Consider the following 15,121-nt stretch of genomic DNA (forward strand, 5'->3'; position numbering starts at 1 on the left):
ATAGCAAAGAATGTGACAAATATGAAAAGATCTATACATTTAAGTGTTTGAAGATAACTAAAACCAAATGACATTTCAGCTCAATATAAGATAAAGACCTTTATTGTCTCATTACCGTAGAAGGTAAAAGGGAAACCAAAAAAAGGGGTGAGTGAAGAAGAAATTTCCCTAAGACTACATCCTTACAATCATATAAGCTTTGATCTTCTCTTCTTTGAGGTTTAACATCAATTTATTCGTGATTCACAACACAAAATCAAAATTCCGTCCAGATTTTCTTCTAACGTAGCAATTAGTAAACAAGGAAACAGGAAGTACAAAGCCACATTCCTGGGTAAACGCACTTAAACCATCCAGATCAAGAACACACACACAAACAAAAAACACTTTTTTCCAATTACCTGCAAACGCTTGCTTTAAACCAGAGCCAGCAGCACTAATGCAGAGAGATAATAAAATAGCTATAAAAACAACCAGGTATAAAAAGAAACCTGTTCATAAATGGCTAAAAGATCCATGTGACAGACCCAGAAGTTTAAACTTTTTTTTCCCCCTAGGAAATCTCAAAACTTAAGAAGAATAAAGGGAAAGAAACAGAAACAAAAACAAAAACTGCAAAGAAAAAAACAACAATAGGTAAGAGAAAATTTGACCATGGAAAAGAAGATTTTTAAAAAGACCTTGAAATTACATTTCGAGATTGGTTTCTTACACAAAATGAGTGATGTTATTTGTTCCTCCTGCCCCTTAATATTGCCTCCAGTATGTCTCGTGGCTGAAAAGAGCTCTATTCATCAGGCAATTACCTTCATTTCTCCACAGCACCAAACATGGCTAATATTTATGATCATGTGAGTATAACAATCAATATAAAGAGTGATTACAGCCCAGACATAATTTCTTTCACTTATGTACAATGCCTTCTGAAAAAGAAAGGTTTTGTGAAGAAAACCTGGTGCAGAACACAAAACAACCTGGCATGTTAAAAATGCCAGTGGGATTTAAAAAAAAAAAAAAAAAAAAAAAAAGGTTTTCTATGCATCTTCCAACGTGCAACCCCAGAGAAGCAACATGCACACAGACAGAATCCTAAAGGGACAGTCTGAGCCTAGGCCTTAATAATCAAAAGACAATTTCCATCACGATCCTACAGTGTTCAGATGATAACCACTATAAAAGGAGGCAAGGTCTGATGGGTTATGAGGAAAAAGGAAAAAGAAAAAGGAAAAAAAAAAAGCTCCACGTTATTTCATTAACATTCATTTGCCTAAAAGCAGGACACCCACTATACAGCTAAACACACTGCAGCTAAAGCGAAGATCAAGAAGAGGAAACTGTCCCGCAAATCTTGGAGGCTGAACATGCTAATAATAAATACAGCATGCAAGGCTTGTCAACAGTTAATGGTACTGCTCTCCTCAAGCACCCAGTTACACACAGAAATACGGAGAACACCGGCTTTGATGTGTTACACACCTACACATGCCTGGGATGTAGTTCTACTGAATCTTCAAGACGGCAACGAAAAAGGATATTTACCTTACCACTATCGGCAGGCCGGCTATCGGAAATCACAGTTAGTGGGGATAAAATTAACAAGCCAGCAAAGCAGCGAGCTGCTAGTCTCTTCATCAGCTGATCGGGAAAAAAAAGAGAGCTGGGGAAAGGCTATGTTTTCATATACAAGTAATTTTATTTGACTGAAAATTTAATACTGAAAGGATTGTGGATACTCAAATCTGCTGTTTCATTCTACCCACTACAAGGCCCGAAGCCTTCCTCCTTCAGCCTGTTTTAATATTGACAACTACTTATCATATTTTTTTCCCCCCCTTATTATTCCAGGCAGCAGAATTAGAGATTTTAGCTCAGGTGGTTTCTGATTCTTACTTGCATTTGAACAATTAAGCCACTAAGAAAACAAATTAATATTCAAATTTATTTTTTTAAAAATTAAAACCAGGTATGCTTTTATTTTTGTATTTGAAAGCTCATTTTAGTGCCTTGAAAAAAAATAGGCTGCATGGTTTTGGAGCAGTCTAAGAGGAATTTTTTTTTTTTTTTTTGGATAAAAGACTTTTTCATTAAATGCATGTAAGTAAAAGCAATGTGCATGTTCTCAAATATTTTAATACAGTATGTTATTCTCTTTAAAGAAAATCCCGAACAACTGTGACACTTCACTTTCAGTTTCATGCTGTAAAATTTTTCATTGTTTTTCTTTTCTGTGGGATAAATGATGAGGGGGAAGCTGTGAAAAGAATATTTCTACTTTACCTCCTCCCCCCTTAATTTTGCAAAAAAGGAACAAAGCATAAGCTTGTGATATTTGGACTTTTCAGTCTCTAAATCTGGGAGTAGCTAAGAAGCGAAAACAAATTAAACTGCAAAAAGAACCAGTGAAACGATTTTTATTACAATTGCTAATACGTGCAGATTCTTAGTAAATTTAGGTTTTGGAATCATAAGGAAACACACAAAGTACTGACCATTATTCCCCTTAAATTAAGGTTTTATGCAGGAATGCAGAGAACTACAAAACATCTTCCCTCCTCCCCAAAGACCCCAAACACATCCATATGCAGTGCTTTATGTTCAGGGATTTCTAAGGGTCTTTTTCTAATGGAAATCAATTCACTAAATATTTCCCCGTGCTTTTCGCACTTCGAGTGGAGTAAGATTACTCCTGCCTGTAAGTAAAATTATGCATGGAAAATTTTAAACTATTCTCCTCCTTAAAAAATTATTTATTCAACTGGCTTCACTGACACCACTCAGGGCTAGGGGCGAGTGACACACACACAAAACTTGCTACACAATGCTCAAGTACTACCCCACAAAGAATTCCCTTCCAAACCTTTTACCAGCACAATATTGAAATAAATCACAGAAGCAAACCCCCAGTTTCCGACTGGTGACGTGTTGCGCAAGAGTGCGAGCCCTAATTCAACATACAGACGGCTCCCATGCTGAACTGCCTCTAGATTTAATGAAGTGAATAGGAAGGAAGTCGGGGGAAAAAAAGTGTACAAATAAGAAATTAACACTTTCCTTCCCTACCCAAACGGTGAGACACAACTACAGCGAAGTTTGGTGAGGCACTTCTTCCCTTAAAGGCACATGGCACCCATTTGGGTCCCGATGCCACTAGGGAAAAAACCCTTCTGGTGATAAAAATCCCCAGCCAAGTTAAAATAGTTAAGCATATTTCAGCCTGCGTTTTTTCCTGAATGAAGCTGGGAATTACTCTTTCCTCCACTGGATGGCAACCTTCTCCACCCCCACCCCCCCTTTTCTTTTTCTCTTTCTCTTTCAATTTTTTTTTTTTTTTTTTTAAGAATACATGATCATGACACAGGATGTGCAAGGATGAATACAGAGTGGCTCTTTCCCCAATGAGTTAAGAAAGCAGCGTGTGTGTGTGTGTGTTTGTGTCTAGGTTCTGATAACAAAATGCAGGAGATGGTCGTGCAGGATTAGCCGTTTTAAAGGAAACACTTTGCAGCTCACAGAGCACACAGCAGACCCGGGAATCAGCTGCACGTGGGTCCAGCCGTGCCCCTCTGTCATCCTGACACACACTACATCTTTTAGTGAAAGATGAACAGTCCAGAAAGTGTGCATTATCTTTGCTCTTCTCAACCTGTGGTATAGTGGGGTGCTATCATATGTAACTCCACAATACCAGGCGGCAGCAGAAGGGATCCATGACTATGAATAGGTAAACAGGGACAAGCAAACAAAAGCCACAAGCCAACTCCGGGCGCATTGTTTCACTGTGGTTGTCTTTTCCACTCAGCATCTCCAAATTCACCAAGCGCTGCGGCACAGCCCTTACAGTGGAACACACCATCTTAAGAAAAAATGAAAGGAGCAATTCAAGAGCAATTCTGGACAATGCATGGGGCATCTCTTGGATATGAAATGTGAAATTTAGTATTTTAAATTTAAATATCTGCTCCCCTGACAAGGTCTCTCTTTCCCTCTCACCTCCCACCCCCCCGCCCCCCCTCCCCCGCCCCCCCCTCCCGCTCTGGGGGTCCTCCTTCCTTAGGACCCTAATTGGATTGCAGAAGAAGACTAGGATGCTGCGGGGGCTGTGAGGTGAAGGTTACAGAACTGAGGGCTAAGCAGTAAAGACAGGATTGTTGCTAATTACATGTCAATTCCAGTGCTTCCTGGGGACCACTAAACTTGATTTCAGTATTCAGGGAGACTAAACCTCCCTCAAGCCCTGCTAAGACCTGGAAGCAAATAATACAGGTAATGAACCTCCAAACAATCAGAGCTATTAATAGCAGCAGCGGCAACAACCAATAAGTGGACTTTTTAAGAAAAATTTAAGATTTCTTGTATGAGAAACTTTCTTATAATAGGAATATTTAACAACAAAAAATTGAACGTGGAGCTCTTGATCAAAACGCCACATCATTTTAGTCACTCGGTTTAATAAAGACAGTAACAATTTCGGATGCAGAATTTCAGACCCACGGCTGAAACTGGACAATTGTTAAGTTTTTGATTATCATGTGAAAATAAAGGGAAGCCTCATGAAAATGGAGTCAGGAGGCCACAAGGGGGAGCCCTCACAAAGCCCCACTCCACAGTCAATTACAGGAAGAACTGCCAATTACAGGGCCCAAGAGAAGAATCATCAACAGGACAGAACCACCAGTTACAAGACCCAACTAGAACAGATGTATGGGCGACCCTTGAACAACATATGGGTTTGAACTGCACGGGTCCACTTACACAATGATTGTTTTCAATAGTAAATATTGTACCAGAGCACTACATGATTTGCATTTGGTTGAATCCCAAGTTGGGTGTAGAGGACCTGAAGGTGCAGAGGGCCGACTATAAATTACACACAGATTTTTGACTGCTGGTATGGTCAGTGCTCTTAACCCCGGCATAGCTCAAGGGTCAACTGTACATCGCATCTCTTATAAGAAATCTACTAACCCAGCAACTCAGCCAGTGAGAAAACATTATCCCTCTGAACTTTCCCCCATTGGAATTTTATTCAAAACAACCCCTCCCAACTTCCTCCTTTTTCTCCATAAAATAACGTTCCTCTCCTTTGTTTGTTGGACTTGCCTGTGGTTTTTGTTACAGCATGCTTGTCCTGAATAATGATTCTCTGCTATTCCTGAACAAGCTCATTTTTGCTGGTAAAATAATTGTTTCATTTTTGAGGTCAACAATTACCACCCCTCAAAGCAATCTGTTAAACAAGTATGCATAAAATCAAATTTCCAGAGGTGAAATAAGACGCGAAAAGACAAATATTGTACGATTCCACTTATGTGAGAAAGGAGAACAGTGGCCCTCAGGGAACAAGTGAATAGGGGTACAGGGAGTGACTGATTTATGAGTACAGAACTTCAGTGTGAGAGGATGAAAAAAGTTCTGGAGTGGAGAATGGTGATGGGTGCACAACAATGTCCTTAAATATAAACTTAGAATGGTTAAAATAGTAAATCTTACGTTATGTGTTTTTTACCCCAATAAAAAGTCCCCGAAAAAGAAACCAAATTCAATATTAAGGAAAAATCCCCAACAACTGCAGGTTCATACGCATCCTAACACCTCAACACACAATGCTAGTGAAATCTTGCTAGCTTTCCTTCCAAACTCAAACCTTACAGTATTTCAACAAGAAGCACGTTTGGTCTTGTCCTGGCCAATGACTAGAAGCCTTTTCCAAAGTCCTCAATTATTCACTCATTCAATGTTATTAAGGAAATATCCATGATGTAAGGAAATACCTGTACACAGACTTTATACTGTTGTTAACAAATGCCTCAAACACTCAACAAATGAAAGAGCTTAATCTGAAGGCTAAGGATTTTAGCATAGTTAAAAAAATTTTTTTTTTCCTCTGGGGTGCAATTAACTGATGATAATTTAAAAGACCCTCATTTCTTATTTCACTCATTTGTCAGGCAACCCGGATACCAGCTCTCCCTGAGTTGGGGGCTGAAATGTACAACGCTGGCCATTAAGGGAAAGCAGATGGAGTCTCAGTTTAACTGAATTTCTGGTACTGAGAGCTTTTCAGTTTCTTGTTTGACAACTTTAGATCACTTTTGCAAAAATGACCCAAGGCTCTTTCTTTCCCCACTAATGGCATAAGGAAGCCACATAAGGACACCTGGAGGAGGAGGGGAAAAGGGGAACCACACTTTATACAGATGAGACAAGGTAGATAAGCACATATTTCAGGTAAAAGAAATTTGAGGTTGGGCAGAGGAAAAAGTAGAGGGACTATAAAAACTATTTCAGCCACAAGACCAACTATGGACCTTTTGGGCAGTATTAAGCATAATACTCGATCCAGAGAATGACTTGGATTTAGTGGAGGGTGGCCCCCCAAAACCTTTGGTCCCGTAGACCCTACCACATTACAAACCTAATGTATTAACACCTCGGTTCTTGCGAGTTAGGCACGTGCTTCGCTCCAGCACCCTTGGTGGAATCAACCACAGAACCCAAGAGAGAACTTGGGAGCCTGCAAGAGGTTTAGAGCAACAGTGGAGAATTAAAAGAAATACACTTCTGCTTTCTTACCCTGAGACCATACATCCAGTTCCTATCAACCCCTAAGAGCCAAAACTCCACCTGCTTGTTTCTAGATCAGGGCTTCTCTGGGGGGCCTGGGCCACCTGTGTACTTTGAGGTTCTCAGGATACTAAAAAAATGAAGACATGCCAAAAGAAGGTAACAGATTGAGGTACAATGTCAATGCTTACAAACAATAACTTAATGCTTCTGAGACAGATAGGTAAAACACAGTGATAAGGAGTATAACCTCATTTGGAGATGATGACAAATGGCAAAGTGCAAGTCTTGGAGACAAATAAACAGTGCTCTTCTGGGCTTCCCCGTGACAGGCCGTCCAGGAGGAACGGAGCCCTCACCCAGGCGTACGGGCCACCAGCACAAGACCAATTCTCTCATCTGTAAACCCACCACGGTTAAAGCATGAAATTCAAACGAGACGGGGGTTATGAGTAGGGTGCTTGTTCTGCTCGAGGCAGATGTAAAGAAGGCCTCCAAGAGCCAGGTTACAGGGGAGGAGGCCACATAAGTAAAGCAACACAAGAAATCAAGAGCACAGTGGTTTGAGGCCATTTCGTAGAGGAAGGAAAGCCCATCAATTTCAATACATCTTAAGATACATGGCATCCTGAATCCTTCTACTACCACCGCCATCACCACTGACAGCAGGAGTAGCAGCTAGCACACTGTTCACCACGTGGCCAGGCACTCTGTGCTCTATACACATTTGCTCATTCAACCCTCACAACAACCCTATGAGATCCTGTTATTGTCCTCATTTTACAGATGAGGAAACTGAGGCACAGAGAGACCAAGCGTACAGGATTAAGAGATACCAACTACTCTGTATAAAATAGGTAAGCAACAAGGATACACTACATACGACAGGGAATTACAGCCATTATCTTGTAATAACTTTTAGTGGAGTACAATCCGTAAAAATACCGAATCACCATGCCGTACACCTGAAATTAACGTAAGATTGTAAATCAACTATACTTCAAAGAAAAAATTAAATCAGTCACAGACCCAGGACGTGAAATCTGGAAGTTTGGCTGCATAAACCACACTCTAACTTGGAGGTTATTCTGCTTTACAGCACAAAGGATGACGATGACTCTGAATCAGGAAAAGGCTAAATTACGCTTAGGCTTAGGTGAACAACACAAATAAAAACATCCCATGGTACATCTCAGGAAGACTTCCAGCAAAGACAGACAGACAGACACACATACACACACATGCGCGCACACACACATACACACACACACGTATGCAGTCCTTGTTTTGCATGGAAGTGAGGGACCATACAAATGACCGTGCAAGTTGAAACCGAACCAAGTCATTCCGATAATCAATAGGAAAATTATGATCATTCCACGACACTGACAAACTTGTATCAAAGCATTAAAAACTCTTACTGTGGGTTATGCATGTACAGGGAAATGAAAAACAGTAAAATGAGTATTTAGAACACTAATTCAAAACATTAGAAATATGACATTAAAATGGCAGAAAATGTATCAAGAAGATTTGGAGAGCACTTGGCTTCTTTTTCTTTTCATCAAATAGCTTAGGATACAGAGCAAGTCTTTTCTAAGCCTTGGCAAATTGCCAGGGATCCGCTTTCAGCATTTTATCCTCTGCCCTTTCAAAGTCTTGACATCTCTCAGTTCCCTTAAGGTGAACTTTTCTCTTTTTTTCGGCTGGTGTCACTTCCCCTGGGACATCTTCATCTTCTTCATCACAACCATTTTCTTCATTATTTCGGTAAGTTCGCCTTCACTAAGTTCCTCTGGCCGAATATCCGGATTCCATTCCAAAGGCCACTTTGTGATCCTACATCTTTCTTCACTTAAGCTCTTGATATGGTTCTCTTCCAAAAAAGATCTGTCTCATCAGCAGTAAACATCTGTGATCATCACAAGCTCCTGCTTTAACTAATCTTTGGGACCTGGGTGCAGATTTCACAGTCATGCCCTTATGTGCCCTGGCAGCACCACCAAGCCCACTCAACAATGATCAATTCATGCCCATTTCTGAAATGATGAAACCAGCCTTTACCGGCAGTAGTATGTTCTCCAGCTTCCTTGTAATTATCATTTTCTTTCAATGTGGCAACTAAATTCAACACTTCGGCCCGAACACTAGGCAAACTGATTGGATTTTTTTTTTATTATTGTCATAGTCTTCATTCAATCCAAAGTAAATACTCAAATTCAACCATAAGTGGCTTCATGTTCCTAGTGCGATTTACACTAAAATACGTTAAGGTGACTCCAGCTTGCTTTTTATATTCATCGGGCTTCTCCAGTATGATTTGTCTTGTAGTTTCATGAGGACTCCTATCTTCAGCTTGATGTTGCCCTTTTCAAATCTTCTAAATACATCCAATTTCACTTCCTGTGCTGTTACTTTTTGTCTCTTTGCTCCACTTTCACGTTTGGTGCTCACTTTCCTCTCCTGATTATTTTTGTGGGTTTATCACTGGGACATGAGGAGGCACCACAACCGCATGCTTTGCTGTCTGTAAATGGACTGAACAACAGATGCTCAGTGACCAATCACCAGCACACTTTGGAAGAAGTGATGTGATTGGTCACTGATCATGATATGCATCTGTTATTTATATAGTGATTTGTGGACTGAAGAGCTAGCAGCACAGCTCATAATTTACAGTTAGTATACCACAGTGTTAGGGGCTGAATTGTGTCCTCCTGCAAAATTCTTATGTTGAGGTCCAAATACAGTCAGAATGTGACTGTATTTGCAGACGGGGCCTTTAAAGAGGTTAACTAAGGTAAAATGAAGTCATTAGGGCAGACCCTAATCCATTCTAACCGGTGTCCTTCTAAGAGGAGAAGTTTAGGACACAGACACACAACCCTGACAATACCTTGATCTCAGACTTATTGCCTCCAGAACCCACGAGAAGATCAATTTCTGTTGTTTAAGCCAACCAGTCTGCGGTACTTTGTTATGGTAGCCCAAGCAAACTAATACATATGATAACCGAAATTTGTGGTTGGGGGACTGATTTTCTTAACGCTATCACAGTAATGGAAATTTGTACATGTTGCAATGGGGCAAAGAAAAGACTGCTTGTATATATATAAAACATCCCTTTGAATAACCGATAGCAGCCTTTATCTTTCACGCCATCCTAGAGTGTAAGGGAAACTGTCCTACCCTCAGCACATCCTGCCTGGCATTTACGTTCTAAATTAGGCAACTCCTCCCTGCCCTGGTCTCACCCTGTGGGACTGGGAATGGGCCCCTGTTCTTAGGATGGGCTGTCTTTAGGCTTGTGCAGGGCCTGGCTTGAGGGTCTCCGCATAAACCCAAGTGAGAGTGACTGGCTGAGTTAGTTCACTTCCCTTAGGAATTTGAACTACAAATGTGAAAGAGCATTCCACATTGGTGTGAGAGTTGAAGCTGAATGAAGGTCATGAGGTAGCACGTAGGCCTGAGATGTTATTACTATAAACGATGAACAAACAGGAAACAAAAAAGGATAACAGGAAACAAACAGGATATGCAAAGAGTATACTGTGTGAAGGAGAGAGTAGCTGGTCTCAAGGAGGCCACAATTCCATAAACACAACACACACAAGTATCTGGTTAGGCTATATAGATACATGCATATGAACACACATACAGATATGTACACACACATACACATGCATACACATACACACACACACATTATGAGAGTGTCAGTAGAGGAATGTCTGGTTCCAGTTAAAGTTGAGAAGCCAACTGGGAAATGTACAATAATTTCAGATTTAGATTTGCTCACGTTGTATCTGTATGGTACTTCTAAGTATACACAAGGCTATTTGTCAAATATGACTGTCCTGCTTTATTTAATGCCAAGTCAATAAAGCTAAAAATAAAGCTAAAACAGAATTTTGAGACCCAGTTAGCTAAGCAATATACACATGTTGCAAACACAATTTGCAATGCAATAAACTTGAAAATGAATCTCTAGTTTTAAAGCACAAACAAACAAGTACAGAGGTAAATATGACCAGGGTTTACTAGTAAGCACACTTAGCACTATTCTGGCCTTGCGCTGTTTCCATAGCTTTGTGGTATCCTAAGCCAGGACTAGCAGTTTTGCTGGGAATCCCCAGCTGAAATCAACACGGGCAGAATCAGAGATCCCGGCAACTAACACATGGTCAGCAATTTGCATGGGGCAAACCAACATAGGGACGGGTTCTAATGCGCAGTGGCATTCCTATGTAAAAGACATGCCCTAAAATACATTCCAGAAATAAAGCATCTAGAGAAATTTTACAAGGTGCACACCTGAGTAAATCTGAGGGAAGGGACTTCCCTGGTGGCACAGTGGTTGAGAATCCGCCTGCTAATGCAGGGGACACGGGTTCGAGCCCTGGGCCAGGAAGATCCCACATGCCGTGGAGCAACTAAGCCCATGTGCCACAACTACTGAGCCTGCACTCTAGAGCCCGCGAGCCACAACTACTGAAGCCCGTGTGCCTAGAGCCCGTGCTCTGCAACAGAGAAGCCACTGCAATGAGAAGCCCACGCACCGCAATGAAGAGTAGCCCCCGCTCGCTGCAACTAGAGAAAGCCCACACACAGCAACGAAGACCCAACGTAGTCAAAAATAAATAAATAATTGTATAATTATACATAACTACAATTAAAAAAAAAAGAAAATTTGAGGGAAACCAGAAGGCCCCCTCAATGGACCTCCACTCAAGACTCTACCCACAGCATGGACCTTCTGCTCTCTCCACCTGCCTCTGTACCAACACCCAACTGTGTTGCCCAACATCTTGATGCCAGTTATGCTTGTTATTGGAACTACATAATTCAATTAGATATTACATAAAATTAAATATAGTTGTGAAAAGAAATAGGGTTCTTATTTCTATAAACAGTGAGTACAATCTAAGATGTAAAAGACTAGTTGCTTAAAAACAAATCAAAATACTGCGGAATTTGGCAAGGACTAGACTCCTATAATTTGGGAAGAGCCTGCCCTCAGTTTGTTTTGTTAGTACTAGGATTCTCCCCAGGTGAAGGATGGGTTAATTAACTAAACGAGGGGCATCCTTCCGCAACGCAAACATATCAAATCAGCACAATGTATAGTTGATATCTTACAGTTTTGTCATTTATACTGCAATAAAGCTAAAAGTTCTTTTTTTTTTTTTTTTAAAGATTCTCACTCTTGGGCTTCCCTGGTGGCGCAGTGGTTGAGAGTCTGCCTGCTGACGCAGGGGACACGGGTTTGTGCCCCGGTCCGGGAAGATCCCACATGCCGCGGCGTGGCTGGGCTCGTGAGCCATGGCCGCTGAGCCTGCGCGTCCGGAGCCTGTGCTCCGCAACGGGAGAGGCCACAACAGTGAGAGGCCCACGTACCGCCAAAAAAAAAAAAAAAGATTCTCACTCTTAAAAACAGCAATGCTGGAAATCCTAAGTGATACAATAATGTGTGGCACTTATGCAAGATAGACCACCGCATTCTAGTAAGCAGGCTCAGAGGAAACCCCAGCCTTACATCAAAAATGTATCAAACAGATATACCTTACATTTTTCATTAAAGTTTTCATCTACATACAAGTGACGTATCATTTTCTCACCTTAACTAATATTTTCATTGACAGACCGGCTACTGGCTCTGATTATTTCAGTCAAGGCGGCTTCTGCTGGGTTTTTTTCCTTTTTGGAATAGGGGTCACAAGGAATGTCCTATTAGCTTGCTTGTTGTTTTTTTGGTCATCCAGTCCTTTTCTCCCCTGCACTGAGACGTAACAGCTCCGTTCTGAGGATTTCCTACGTCGTTATGGGCTACAACCCATTGGTCAGATCTTAAATACCCCTTACATCACGTGACCGCACTATTCGCGTTCTTAAGTTTTCCTCAGTGAATCAATTCAAGTCTCATGCCTGGAGCCTTGGGGTCACCATGACCTGATCTTCCCCCTTCTGACCTGCCTTCTTTCCTGGTATGTGAACACACGCAGAACAAGGATCACAAGCCCCGTCCCTTCCAGAGCATGCCACGCTTCTTCCCGTCTTTGTGATTTCTCACACTCCTCACCTGGAGTGTCTTTCCCAAACCCTCGTATCCATGATTGTGGTCCCTGCTTCAGTGATCCACCCTCTACTCAGATCTTCTCCACCTGTGAAAGGTCTTTTTTTTTTTTTTTTTCCCCCCCTTTAGAGACCACGCCTTATTTTTCTCAGTTCCCCTACAGTATCTAGCACAGTACCGGGAGGGAAAAGTTAGGGAGTATAAATACAGTCGAACACAAACTCAACGTTTAGATAGGGTTCCCTGGGAAAACTGCTCCTAGGTATCTACCAGCTTACTGAATACTACGATTGAGTTCAAGTGTTATTTGTTCTAGACGTTTCTGTGAACCCTCAAGTACAGTTATCAACTGTAGCATCAAACCCTGTCTTCCCTACATCACTCTCAGGTTCTCATCCCACTTCTCACGTTCCCTTTACTATCAACTTGTACAGTCATCGATACTGACGACTCTACTTCCTGACCGCACAGTAAAATTCCTTTGGCAACCAGGACACTGATATTTTTCAAAAGTTGCCCAAAGTTTCCTGTCTCCCATATCTATTAATCTCCTCTAAAGCCTATTCTATTTCTCTTCCATTGCTCCTCACTTAAAATCTCTCCTTCCTTGAAACGCTCCAGTCTTGGGATTTCCTACCTTTTTTCACCACATTTTCCTTCCCTTAAAATAAAGATTCCCCAAGTTTTCCTCAGGCCCTCTTTTTTTTTCATTCTCACTGATTGTAAATATGCAGTCAGTTGTGGTCAGCCGCCCCTTCTGAGTACACAGCAGGCATCACTAATAGGGCTGATGTCGTCATCAGCAACAGGTGAGATGTCTCTTAACGAGCCTGGGAGGACTTGCTGCTGGGGAACTTCCAAACCGCTCTCATAGAGGGGCTATCAGACACACCCCGTGAAGGCTCCTAGACGGGGGTGCCTTCTGCCGAGCAGCCTGGACACAGACTCACGATCCTCCGTGTGCCGAGGGCTCTCTGAGCAGCCCCTCACTATTGATGGCCGGTACCTGTGAGGAGTCCAATCCCGTATTCTGGACGTAGAATCTTCCGTGGAGATCCAAATTGCCCCTGGCTTCAAGTGTGACCTCAAGGCACTCAGTTTCAAATATTCTCTCTCTAGCCTAGCCTTCTCTTTGGAGTTGCCAATCAGGATGTCCAATATCCTACCAAAAGTGCCAAATTAAATCCGTCACTTTTCTTCCAACAGAACGAATGTTTCACTTCTGGATCCTTCTATTTCATTGAAGAGCAGCAGCATTCCCTACCCCCACCCCCCAATTATCCTGAATTTCTATTTAAAACCTTGAAAATCATCAGTTTCCCTTCTTATATGCCACGTCCTGTCAGCCACCGCAGTTACCTCTAAAATAGTTGATCAACAGTCGTCTCCTTGCCCTTGGTCTGGTTTTCCCTTCACAGGGTCAAATATTGTATAATGGCCTCCCTTAAGGGGTCTCCCTCATCCTCTCTCTTGGGCCCTTTAAATTCATCCTTTATAATGCAAAAGGTTATCTTTTCTCTATTTAAATGGAGGGACACATCACTCATTCTCAGATTTCAGAAATGTTCAGGCTTGCCATTCTTTCTGTGGAAGAGAATAAAGCCCAGATTCTCTGGTCATGCATAGCCTCCACCCTAGTTTTTCTTTTCCACTCCAGACTCAGCTCCCAATACAGGGTCACAGTAGCATGAGTCACGTTTCCATGTCTCTCTGCGGCTCGCTGAGCCAGGCACCCTGCCCCTCCTGACCCCACTTTCCTACCCAAATCGTGCTCATCTTTTCAGAAATGGCTAAAATGCCATTTCATTCATAATACTGTACTTGATCTCTTTCCCCTGTACTTTCACAGTATGTCACAGGTACTTTTATTCACTATTTATTTAAATCTGCTTGGTATGAGTTTTTGGCTTTGTCTTAAAATATGTCTGAATCTCCTATCGGTCTGAAATCTCTTTCGGAATTTTTTAAAAAGTCATTTAAATAAAAATAGCCTCCCAAGGCATTTAGATTGATGCCTTGCTGACCAGTGGGACCCCAAAACCTTGCTGAAATAAAATTATGTCTTTATTGTTTACTCCTTTTCCTTCTCAAAATGACAGGGTTTTACTAGGGAAGTACATTCTAAGGTCTGGCTTAAAAGATTACCGTTCAAGGAAAGGCTACAGGATTATACAGCAAATTAAACTAAGCCAGATCAATGGGGCAAAATGAAGATTTTTGCGTTTTGTTTGCCCTGCTGCAGCCCACCTCTTTAAACTGCCTCTATTTTAACTGGTAATTATACAATCTTCTGCCTTGCTCCAGCTTTGGGAGTTAAACAGTTTAAATAAGATATCCAACCCCACTGGCAGAAAGGACCCTCTAAGCGGGACAAGCCATCAAGATCCACACCTCTCACTCAGCTCAGAGGCACAGCTGTGTGGGCAACTCAAGTGAACAGGTTAAGGAAGAGAAAGGCAGGGGCCCTGGCCCCGCTAGAAACAA

General features: G+C 41.7%; 1 protein-coding gene across 8 annotated transcripts in view; it reads right to left on the reverse strand.

Moving 5' to 3' along the window:
* The window catches only part of SMARCA2 (SWI/SNF related BAF chromatin remodeling complex subunit ATPase 2), a 172,089-nt gene that overhangs the window by 33,554 nt on the left and 123,414 nt on the right, over positions 1 to 15,121 (reverse strand). The window lies entirely within an intron of this gene.

Source organism: Delphinapterus leucas, chromosome 6, assembly GCF_059928025.1.
Source record: "Delphinapterus leucas isolate spDelLeu-1000000601 "Yukka" chromosome 6, BTC_Dleu_Yukka2, whole genome shotgun sequence".
NCBI classification, from domain to species: Eukaryota; Metazoa; Chordata; class Mammalia; order Artiodactyla; family Monodontidae; genus Delphinapterus; species Delphinapterus leucas.